General features: G+C 44.3%; 1 protein-coding gene across 6 annotated transcripts in view; it reads right to left on the reverse strand.

The window, feature by feature from the left end:
* LOC100473493 (cationic amino acid transporter 3-like) overlaps nt 1-8,780 on the reverse strand; it is a 35,921-nt gene extending 27,141 nt beyond the window's left edge. The window contains exons 1-2 of one of the 6 annotated variants that reach the window (XM_034646523.1): nt 8,535-8,762; nt 4,322-4,347 (exon numbers count right to left, since the gene is read on the reverse strand). The gene's annotated coding sequence lies outside the window, so the exon portion shown is untranslated. Of the gene's footprint in view, nt 1-105; nt 130-4,321; nt 4,348-8,534 lie in introns of those variants that run through there. The other 5 variants (XR_004621498.1, XR_004621497.1, XM_034646524.1 and 2 more) reach the window with 5 other exon arrangements.
* Between the last annotated feature and the right edge of the window lie 3,607 nt (nt 8,781-12,387).

The raw sequence follows: 12,387 nt of genomic DNA on the forward strand, positions 1-12,387 counted from the left end.
AAAAAAACATTAAAAAAAGAATTTAAATACAAACTTGAAATCAAAAAATGATCAGTCTACAAAACAGTTTTCCACAGAAAGTTGACTTTCTATAAATCAACTGACCTGTGCTGTTCAAAACTGTCAATGTCAGGAATGGCAGGCTGAGGAACTGTTGAAGATTGAAGGAGAGTAAAGAGACATAACAATGAAATGCAATACAGAGCCCTGGATAGCACCTGGATCAGGGAGAAACATATTATTATTTAAAAAACTGAATAATTAGTAAACTTTGAATATGGGCCATATTTCTCTCTCTCTCTCTCTCTCTCACACACACACACACACACACACACACACACACACTGGACAGAATAAGGAGATGTGCCAAAATATTAACAACTACTCAATCTTCAATCTCACTGAAAGATAAAATGTTAATGCTCCTATTCTTACAACTTTCTCTGGGCTTGATATTTGTCAAAATCAAAAGGTAGGAGGAAAGCAACAATGTCCCAGTAGAAAAGGCTATGGTTTCTCCTTCCCTACATGTCTTTTATAAATTAACTTAACATAGCTTTTGGTTGGAACCAAATCCTGCCCAGAATGATCTAGCCTCAAATCAGGAACATTAGATCAGGGGAGTGGGTGGGAAGATAGAACTCTCTTGGCTTTGATTTAAAACCAAACTTGTCAGCAAGCAAAAATTCCTGGAAAGAAACTAAAACTTTGACTTGTGTTAGTATGGTTTTAAAAACTATCCTCTTATTGTTATTTTGTGTGACTAGCACAAACTAATATATCAGGGTCCAAGGCTTGAACTCTAGATGCATTGGGGAACATGTGTAGAGGATAGAGGCAGAGAAAATGGTATCTGGAAAAAATGGTACCAGGTATATATGCAAGATTTAGGGCTACATGGACAGAGGGGTGAAAGAGAATCAGAATTTGTTGAGATGCAAGTAATGAGAAGATGGTATTTCATTTATCCCCCATAACAACCAATGACAGAAGTATTATTATTCTGCTTTACAGACTGAGAGGTTGGACAACTGTCCCAAGCTCATATAGCCAGTACAAAAAAAAAAAAAAAAAAAAAAATTTCAACTTGGTTCTTTGTTTCTTCAAAGACCATATTCTTTCTCCTGCAGCACCCTACCTCCAAAAGAGTCAAGTCTCCAGTGCATGGCTAATAAAGGAGTATTTGAGCCAATCCTTCTCTTTGTGACAACATTACCCTCTGCCAATGTCCTCCCTCTCCTTCCAAATACATAGTGATGGGCCGGTGCTGGAAGTACTGGGACCATTCAATCTGAAAGCTCTGTCTAAAGCATGTCCTGCTAAAATCCAAACCTAATCTGGGACCAAAATATCTCAAGATCATCCTTTTAGATGCCAAGAAAGATCCCAAAACATCCCTGTACCTATTCTAATAGTTCCCAGATAACGATTTTACAACTAATTGTAATTCCTGCCCACAACTTTAGCCCATTTTCTTTCGCTTGGCTTTTAGCAGAAATAAAGGATAATAGATCTCCAGATGTCCAAAAGAAGACATCCTCTGTGACTAAAAATGGGCATTAATGTTCCCAATTGTGACCCATGTCTGTGACCAGCACTGAGAACACAGTACCTAGAGCATTGCTAATATTTATTGATCACTCAAAGAAATGATCACAAAAACCAATGGACATCAGGCATCATTGACCTCTTTGTCTATTTTTCCAATTACCTCACTACATTTTTAAAGTTATTAACAAATATTGACTTGACATAAGGAATAATTGGCATTTTGAACATATTAGTATAGGAAGATCTACAGAGAAGATAAATGATTGCCTTTGTATTTTAGTTTCAAAACGAACAAAACCCTAACAATGCCCAAAACAAGGAGATTGACAAAACAGACTCTGAGAATTTTATCTGGGATAATTACATACAAGTTTTGAATAAATATATGGAATTCCAACTGAAATCATTGCTTTCAGATATTTGGAGATCATCAACCTAGCCCTCAATTCAATTCAGCAGATATGAAGTCACATAGAGACGTAGCACCTTGTCCATACTACCTCTATCCAGTAGGTTCTTATGGTTTGCAAATGCTGCATATCTGGGGCCAGCCTCTTGCCATACTCCTTGGTCCACCCCCCTGGTCATTAAAATTGGTAACTGTAACAGGATACTCTCACCTCTCACTCAGATTCACCCAGCAGCCATGAGAGAGTGCTGCCCTTCCTTGAAATAGGATAAAGCCCTAAATCATATTCTTCCTGACTAGTACATTGCCCCACATATCTAACATTTGAGTACCCTCTCGAAAATGACACTTTCCAACATGTCTTAAAAAGACACACACACACACACACACACACACACACACACACACACTCCCAATCAGATCTACAGTTTCCAGCTCTCTATTAAATCCAAACTTCTAATATTGTATTTATAAGTCTTTCTTTTCATTGTTTTTACCACTTTCCTACTACTAACGTTTTCTGTGGCTCCTACGTGAACAGGACAATCTTTCCCCACACATTCACATCCTGCTGGCATTAACACCAGCCCTCACACAGACTGTCACTCTCTGCATAAAAACACTCTTTCTAAACCCTGTTCAACATGACTTTACTTCCAGAAACAGCTTGGTCACACCAACAGATACATATCAGACCATTCCAGGATGCTCCACTTACCCCTTGCTCTCCCCTCATTAATATCCAGCACCAGAACTCAGTGCCTAGAGCTCTGTACTGGGAGAAATCCCAGTTAGGGAAGAGGGTAGGGGAATAGGTGGTGAGGTGGAGCCCAGGAGCAGAGCTTCTGCCTGATGATGCTTTCAGTTGCCTGTCCTTCCCCAGCTGAGGTCTGAGGTACAAAGAGTTAAATAGCCACAGCCAAGAAGGTACCCCAGGCTCCACATAGTGGTTTGTCCATGTCAGAGATCTGACGCAAGAACTGAGGACCAAGTCTCTTTCACCATAGCAAAGTGAAAGTACAAGGAAAGTAACTCAACTCAGCTCAGACAAAGTGCATTATCTGTGACACTTATAATTTGCTCATCATCCCCTTGATGTGTGACAACAAACAGAGAGACGATACAGAGTTTTATTCTTTCCACTGATTTTCTTTACTTGGAAAGTAAGTCACCTAATGCGTTGGCATCAGGCAACATGACATAATTCTCCACTGCAATAACTACATATAAGGCTCGCCTGCAGGGGTGCCTGGGTGGCTCAGTCATTAAGTGTCTGCCTTCAGCTCAGGGCGTGATCCTGGAATCCTGGGATCAAGCCCCACATCAGGCTCTTCCGCTGGAAGCCTGCTTCTTCCTCTCCCACTCCCCCTGCTTGTGTTCCCTCTCTCACTGGCTGTCTCTCTCTCTGTGTCAAATAAATAAATAAAATCTTTAAAAAAAAAAAAGGCTAGCCTTCAGAAGGGAAAATGGTACAATAGTCAAAGGATTGAATGGTGTGTAGAACAGGACTTTACTTGTTTCAGGAGGATAAGGAAGTATCCATGAAATGCCCTTATAGTGTAAGCTCCAAGAGAAAAGATTATTTCTGTATTTGCTACCATTTTTTGTATACTATTGGTAAATACCTACAGAAATGGATTCAGTGTACTTTGGGTTGGGTCTAAAAATAGAAATTGGATGGTCTCTCAAGGAGAACCACACAAAGTTTCTAAGTGAGAAAACCTGGATTCAATCTATTAAAGATCAATTTCAACTAAGTATAAAAGAATATAAAGGCAAATTCCAAAATAGAAAATTTAGGAAACACAGTGATTCTTTGTGCAAAAGAACTCAAGCATAAACAACATTTTTCCCCCCATACTTTATCAATACCACCAGCATTACCCCCAAATAATCACACACTCATTTACACACACTGCAATACAATGGTGGCATATATAGAATTCCCCTCTCTGGGAACTTACAATTTAGTGCATTTTGCGAACACCTTCCCACATGCCAAAATAAATAAAAAATACATCAACTATGAACCAGGAAGGTATTCCTAAGTAAGATATGAACAGTCAAAGCCACGGCATGTCAAGATCCCAGATGACTTTCTAGTAGTTGAAAGGTAAGAGTAGTAAGGACCACATTTTCCAGTGTTGGCAAGACTAATGAGAATCTTCTGTGCACTGTGGGTCAGCCTGAGAAGGCTACATGGAAGAGGTGGGAATTACCCCATCATGGCATTATATACAACTGTTTCCCAGGAATACATAAATGCAAGCTACATCTTCAGCTTGTCCATGATCCAATAAATAGAGCCTCTTTCAGGCCTCCCTTCCATACCCCCACCAAAAAACACAAAACAAACCGCACCTCATCAACATCGGCCACAGCACCTTCTTTCATGATACGTGTCCAAAGGCAAGGGAAACAAAAGAAAAAATGAACTCTTAGGACTTCTTCAAGATAAAAAGTTTCTGCACAGCAAAGGAAATAGTCATCAAAACAAAGAGGAAACCCACAGAATGGGAGAAGATATTTGCAAGTGAAACTACAGACAAAAGGCTGGTATCCAAGATCTATAAAGAACTTCTCAAACTCAATACATGAGAAACAAATAATCAAATCAAAAAATGGGAAGAAGATATGAACAGACACTTCTCCAAAGAAAACATACAAATGGCTAACAGACACATGAAAAAATGTTCAAAATCATTAGCCATCAGGGAAATTCAAATCAAAACCACCTTGAGATACCACCTTATGCCAGTTATAATGGCAAAAATGGACAAGGCAAGAAACAACAAACGTTGGAAAGGATGTGTTACACTGTTCATGGGAATGCAAGTTGGTAGAGCCTCTTTAGAAAACAGTGTGGAGATCCCTCAAAAAGTTAAAAATAGAGCTACCCTATGACCCAGCAATTGAACTAGTGGCTATTTACCCTAAAGTTACAGACATAGTGAAGAGAAGGGTCATATACACCCCAATATTCATAGCAGCACTGTCCACAATAGTTAAGCTACGGAAGGAGCCTAGATGCCCTTCAACAGACAAATGGATAAAGAAGACATGGTCCATATATACAATGGAATATTACTCAGCCAGCAGAAAGTACGATTACCCAACATTTGCAGCAACATGTACAGGACTGGAGGAGATTATGCTAAGTGAAATAAGTCAAGCAGAGAAAGACAATTATCATATGGTTTCACTCATTTGTGGAACATAAAGAATAGCGGGGAGATCGGTAGGAGAAGGAAGGGAATAATGAAGGGGGTAAACAGAAGGGGGAATGAACTATGAGAGACTATGGACTCTGGGAAACAAACTGAGGGTTTCAGAGGGGAGGGGGGTGGGGGGATGGCTAGCCCCCTGATGGGTATTAAGGAAGGCACATATTGCATGGAGCACTGGGTGATATACGCAAACAATGAATCACGGAGCACTACATCAAAAACTAATGATGTACTGTATGGTGACTAACATAACATTATAAAATTTTTTTAAATAAACATGACAAAAAAAAAGAAAAGAAAAGAAGAGAAATATTCAATCTTACCTCCCAGAAGTCATGGGAACACAACCTCAGCAAAAGGATCACTTATCAGGCATCCCCCCACCTCTGATCAAACTTTGTACTATATTCTCTTTACATGTTATGTGGAAGAAGCTTTTTTTTCCCTTTTGAAAATAAAAACTCCTTAGGGTAGAACCTGCTTCATTTCTCACATTGAAGTTAGAAGCATAATTCTGCAAGTAAATATTACTAGGTGCAATCAAGACTTGACCTTAAGGCATGGCAGGCCCCAAACTCTCTGCTCATTAGACCAAGAGGAAACACAGACATGTCTTCCAACTCACCTACCTACTCTACTGCCCTCAGCACTACATCTCTCAAATTCCATCCCAGTCTGGCAGAGGCTGAATTCCAAGTCAATGAAAACCCATTCTGATGAAGGCTAACAGGCTCCACACCAACTGTGTGTAGAGCAAATCCATCCACCCAAATGTAGTCCAAAATCTATGTAGATGCACACTAAAACATTTTGCTTCCTTCCCACAATACCTATGGAGTCCATGCTAGCAGCAACACTATACTAGTATCATTGCACCATTACTTGGGTAAATAATCAGATAACCAGAGCTTCTCTAGAGGCTGTATAGACTCCATAGTATCCAGTATCATTCTGGGATGGTTGTGGACAGGTGCCTTTTCTTAGTCCCTCTGGGATAACTGCAGAGGAGACAGAGTGAAGTGCAACATTCATCATTCATGATTTGACATATTGACAGGTTTATATTCAGTCAGAATCCAGTGTTGTAAATTCTTCATATTTCTATCACATCAAAATAAGATGATCAACTTGACAAATCAGAAAAGCCTGAGCTTCTGCTTCTAGAAGTCTTCAGAAACTAATGGGCTATCACGAAGAATCAGAAAAAGATCATCCAAACAGAAATCAGAAATAGAGCTGGAAAATCCCAGGTAGGGTGTGCAATTATGAGATTAGAAAGTGGTGGGATACACTGATGTCAATATTGAAAATCACTTTCTTCTCTACCTCTTCCTATGATTCTCCACTCCATTTTCTCAATCTGAATCCTGCCAACACAGAACACCTAATAAAAGTCCTCAGGAGAAAGCAGTAGGAGGAAATCCATTTACTTCTGCCTGTCTACTTCATTTTCCAACTACAACTATAACATAGGGGTGCACTGACACACACCATTTTTTCCAATAAACTTTCCTAAACACCTTTGTTTTTTACCCCAAATCCTCCCTTTCCTTGTAAGCACAAAATCAGAAATCCTTCCAGTGGTCCCATCCATCACTACACTCTGTCTTCACATTTAGACTAGCAGTTTTGAGTGGTCAGAGCCCATGGCTCCTTCCTCCATGCGCCTCTGCCCAGTATACACCCTCACAAATACAGTACACATTGTGGTTTAGGAAAGGCCAACTATCTCTCTAGTCATCTTCCTTCATATCTTGTGTCTTTCTCTCCTCCCATGTAAGGACTTGGCTGTCTCTGTCTCTCTGTCCTCTCTCACTGACTGTGCTTGATTCCTTTCATAGTCCTAGGTAACTATTCCACACAGCCACCTGCGCCCTTGGAAAGTGATTTGATTTGTTTTATTTCAGGAAAAAGACACCAGATCATCTGAGTCATGTGAAAGTTGTATCAGGCCTCAAAGTCCTGAGATCTTCTCCAAATATAGATCCATATGACTTTTCCACCAAGACCCACCAGTCTCACCCCAGCTCAGACAACATAATTTACAACAAAGAGCCTCCATCACTCAGGGACATTCTGTATGCCTTTTCCTTAGTTCTTTCTAAACACCACTCTACTTTGTGATATCTGTGATAATCAAGAAAGGGACAAGGATATACCAAAAGAATGTAATCCAGAAATCATATTTATCAGTTTGAAATGTCCTTGGTGAAGAAATGGGCCTTTCCACATGATTTTGTTTTAACGAAGGTTAAAATAAATCTGCCTTCTAGAAGCACATAACATGTATCAATTGATAACAGAGAGAAGTAGCCCAAGAACTGCTAGAGGGCAGGGGAAGGTAACCTAGAAATCAACATTTGCCACATATAATTAAAAAAACAGGTGTCATGCATGGATAAGTGTTGTCTAGGCTGCTGGTGTTGGGGTGCTGTCAACAATGTACTTGGCAGTAGGGAGGGTGGAGGGTGAACAGTTTAAGACTCCAAGGGCTTTCAAAATTAAAGAGTTGCCAATATGTTTTGTGATAACAGCAAACTGCCTCTTGGTGACTCAGTATTTTAAAGACCACTAGGCCTCCACACCCCCAGGGGACCTTGGTAAACTTTCCTCCTACAGCTTGACCTGGTCTATAACCAATCCCCACCACAACTTTTTTCAATTAGATAACAAAGGCAGGGAGATACATTCAGCAGCTGTAAAAATAGATATTTAGCTCCTTGAGCGTGGAGAAAGCAGCCCCTCAATTCCTCTATGGTGATGGAGGACCATCTCATTAAACTGAATCTATTATTCTGCAAAGTACGCACCAATGTCCTCCCTAAGAAGATACACACAGACACTTTCAGAATCTCTAGTGAGAAAGAAGTCAAAACATGAAGGAAGCAGCAAAGTCAGGTGCAAGAATCTTCCTTTGTTCCAGGAACGTGTGTAGGCATACTGTGTGTTGAGCCCCGTAGGAGAGGCAAAGGTGAAGAAAGCAAGCTCTGCACCAGGGCAGAAAGGAAAGGCCATGAGAGAGGGCAAGTGTAAGAGGCGGAGAGGACTCCGGAGGAGAAGCACCAAGGATTAACCCTCCTAACTTGTATTTTGCTCATCAGAGCTGAGAACCTTCGTAGTGTGAAGGAGAACAGAGTGTAGGCCTCCCTATTGCTCTGACGCCAACAAAACGACCCAAACTTCCAAGGTACTGGTCCACAGCCCCCAAACCACAGTCTAGCTCTGGTGCCAAGAAATACCCTCTGTTCAAACCCCACACAACTTCTATAGCTAGTGGCATCCAAGCACAGCCTTCTTCCTCTCTGGCTGTTTTCCTGCCAAATCCATAAACAGCAGAAATCACTTACCCATGGCCTTTTTTTTTTTTTTTTGCCTCAGAGGAGAGAGACCTAAGAAAGTGCAGACAAATCCAGAGACGGTGAGGAGCTTGGCCAAGCAGCGTCAGGACTTGGAGTGGAGTTTAGTGAGGCTCTCAGGGAATTGAAGCACTGGGGAGGCGGAGTTCTGGGGAGGCGGGGGCTCAGTAGTGTGACAACTAACAAGGCTGGGCCTCAGGGAGTTGGGGCCAAAGGGAGGAAGAGGCATGGGGAGGACATGAAGGTAGGGAGGAGGTAGATATGTTAGAATCCAGGAGGAAATCTGAAGTGTGCTGTCAGGCCCTGCACGGGTCAGGAGGTGGACTAGGGGCTTCAATGGGACTTTGCGGAAGAGTTTGTTGGCAGCAAGATGTGAATTTAGAAGTAAACAAGTTTTCCAGTGTCCTGGGTATGGAGGAGATCTAGCTGGCAGAAGGAGAGCGTGGGGAGCCAGGTGGAGCCCAGCCTGTGGTGATTTGGAGGCCAGTCCCAGACCCAGCAAAAGAGCCCACTCAGCATTCTGTAAACAAGGACAGAACCACCTGCCCTCCTTCACCTGTCTCTCCCAGAATCTCCTACAGGTTCCTCTACCACCACCATCCATCCGTGCCTCAACCACTTTTCCAATCATGGCAGGAATAAAACTAAAAACAAATTGTCTTAAACCTTACCATGAAGGATTTTCTGAGAGTCACCCAGTGTTCAAGCATATTCTGAATGAATGTACATTGAGCCTTGTGCTTCAGGAAGTAAAGATATAGTCCCTGCCTACAGAACTTCCTGTTCTAGACAGTCTTTTGTTTTTAATGTTCTTTTTTTATTTTTTTAAAGATTTTATTTATTCATTTGACAGAGTTAGAGACAGCCAGCAAGAGATGGAGCACAAGCAGGGTGAGTAGGGGAGGAAGAAGCAGGCTTCCAGCAGAGGAGACTGACGTGGGGCTCGATCCCAGGACGCCGGAATCACACCCTGAGCCTAAGGCAGACGCTTAATGACTAAGCCACAAAGGCGCCCCTAGACAGTCTTAATGTAGCGCTTCCAAGACCCTGAAACAGTGACCAAAGAAAGATGCTTCCTTCTTCCCAGAATGTTAATCTTCAGAGACAAGACTTCTCAGAGGTGGAGAAGGTGGGACCTACTTAGAGACCCAGGGCTGAATGCACAGTGATGGTCCCACAAACCATGGGTCTCAAGGGAAAGGGGCATCACTGCCTCTACTTATAGTGTTGAGATGCCTTTAAACCCTAAATTAGGTTCCTTTCTCCCTGAGAGAAGCTGGCGGTGGAGGGAGGGGAGAGAAGAGTAGCAGCAGGTCCCTAAAGGGGCAGAGTCTATACTAACTATAGGAAGACAGAGGATTGAACTTGGAACAGACAGAATTGCTCCAGATCTCAGGAAGAACCTCCCCCTGAGGAGACCTACAAATCACACTGACGTTGCCCTGACACATCTCCAGGAGGCATGGACCAAGGGCACTAATTGGGCTCCTCCTGTGTTCCAGGTGCAATGCTGGGTAGTGGATGAGTGACCAGCCAAGGCTACAAAGCCAGAATTCCTAGAGTCAAAGGAGACAGGCAAGATTGACAGGATGGCCATCATGACAGAACAGTAAGGGAGGGACATCTGGGTGTTTGATCTGTGTCTGTTCCAACAGTCCTAGGCTGTCTTTCACTGCCTCAGGCTGTGGTTTCCCCTGATGTTTATCTGATTGAGGGCAAAGGGTGGGTCTGTCCATCCTTGTATCTAGTCCCAAGAGCAATCCCTTCCCCTTTCTCCTGGTACTATTCACTTCCAGCTAGGTAGAGGGTGAGAGGCTGGGGAAAATGCCAGGGTCCCTCCTGGGGAGTTAGTGTTTTTGTTTTTTACCGGGGGGAGGGAGGGGAGGAAGGAAGGGAATCAAAGTGGTGAAAAGGTAAGACTGGAGAAGGGGCAGAAGCAGGGAAGACAAGGGTACTACCTTCAGAAGGTGGGGATGTTAGGGTTCAGGCTCTAAACATCATCCTTTGTAAATTCCTCAGGGTAAAACAAGTGAAGGGAGCAGAATAAGGAGCCACTAGTGCCAGAGGCAGGACAAGAGATGGAATTTTAAGGCACCAAGGTAAATGGGATCCCGCTACTCCCTGAGAGAAGCTATGGCCCTGGCCATGTCAGAGGATGCAGACTTGCGGACATAAGTCTCTTCTGCTAGTTGGAGGACCTGGAAGGTGGAGCCTATCCAGGTGATGTCACAGGAAGTGTCTGAACCTTGACAGGGTGGAGGAGGGAAGAGGAGAGGAGGCAGGAGTGTGAGCCAGAGACAGGGAAGAGGCTGAGAGACATGGAGATAAGAGAAGCAGGGAGAGAGCTGGGAGGGAGAGCAGAGAGGGAGCAGGGATAGTGGAGGCAGCACAGGAGACAGACAGGAGGACATGCGGGGGAGACACTGAAAGGCTCACAGGGTGAGACTCACACATATGTGATGGGAAGAGAGACCCTCAGACACTGTGGGAGGGAGTCAGGGAGGGTGACAGCCAGAAGGGAGAGCTGAGGACAGCCCCAGTCCTGGGACATCTCAGACCACAGTATATCTGGAGTCAGAGAGACAGGCCCACAGACAGACAGATATGCTGACAGAGATGAAGGTGAAGGAGGCCAAGATGGAAGGAAGCAGACAGGTTGCAGGGAGGAAGGGGGAGGCAGCAGACAGAGAGAGAGAAGGAGGCAGGTGTGCAGCCGGTGGGGGAGTCAGGTCAGGGAGGGGGCTGCATATTGGCTCCAGGAGCCTCTTCCCTCTCACCTGACTCCTGCTGAGCCAGGGCCCCTCTCAGGAGCTGCTGCTGCTGCTGGAAGGGCCCAGAAAGCTGAGAGGGTGAGGCTGCTGCCAGGGCTGCCCCAGGCTCCCTCCCAGTGCCCACCTCGTTGTCCCTGAGGCCCTGCATGTATATGGACACTGCCTCCCCTCCTTCCCTCCACAGTGCTGCCATCCAAAGAGGCCTGAGCTCAGCCGTAATTTCCCAGAGGTCGTGCAGCCTGTCTCACCCCGTGCAGGGGAGTGGGGGCCAAGGAGAAAGAGAAACTGAGGCAGGCAGGCAAGGGAGGCTGACAAGCTCTGGATAAGGTGCTGGATACACTGGTTAGGGATCCCATGGAGGACAGGGAGGAAAGGTGAAGGCCTTGGACTGGGTCTGTGTTGAGAGCTGAAGAAGCACCAGGCACAGTATGAGCAAAATAAACTACTAGTGACTGTCCATTAACTTGGGGTCAACAGTGTAGACAGGTTCTGAGCAGTCAGGATCAATGCCTTCAAGCAGCTCTTCACTAAAGAGTCCCCAGAAATATACATATGAACTCACAGGAGAAAAAAAATGAGGCGCAGAGAGAGAGAGGAGTTAAGATGGTGGAGGAGTAGGGGTCCCCTTTTTCAGGTGGTCCCTGAGCTGAGGTGGATAGGTACCAGACCATTCTGAACACCCATGGAAACAGCCTGAGACACAGGAAGTTACATCTGGATCTCTACAAATGAACATCTCTAGCACTGAGTATTGAGGTATGAAGCAGGGAGCCATGAATCCGAGCACAGATATCGGAAGATAAACAGAAGGGGGAGGGAGCCAAAGTGCTTGGGTGCTGGGAAGCCGTAGCCACCTGCACTGGGGAGTGGCCAGACTTGAAGACTGGCACCCGCGAGAGAGCAGACTGAGACCGTGAGCCTGGGAACATTTGCAACCGGACTGAAAAGCGGAGCTCCGGAGTGCACTGAAACAGAACTCCGGAGGGCATTGGGGTGGCTGGTGGCTGGCAGTATTAGAAACACAAAGGACAGAGGGGAGCCAGCCATGGAAGTGAGGGCTGGGATGCCAGCTG

The sequence above is a fragment of the Ailuropoda melanoleuca genome, chromosome 16 (assembly GCF_002007445.2).
Source record: "Ailuropoda melanoleuca isolate Jingjing chromosome 16, ASM200744v2, whole genome shotgun sequence".
In the NCBI taxonomy this organism is placed as follows: Eukaryota; Metazoa; Chordata; class Mammalia; order Carnivora; family Ursidae; genus Ailuropoda; species Ailuropoda melanoleuca.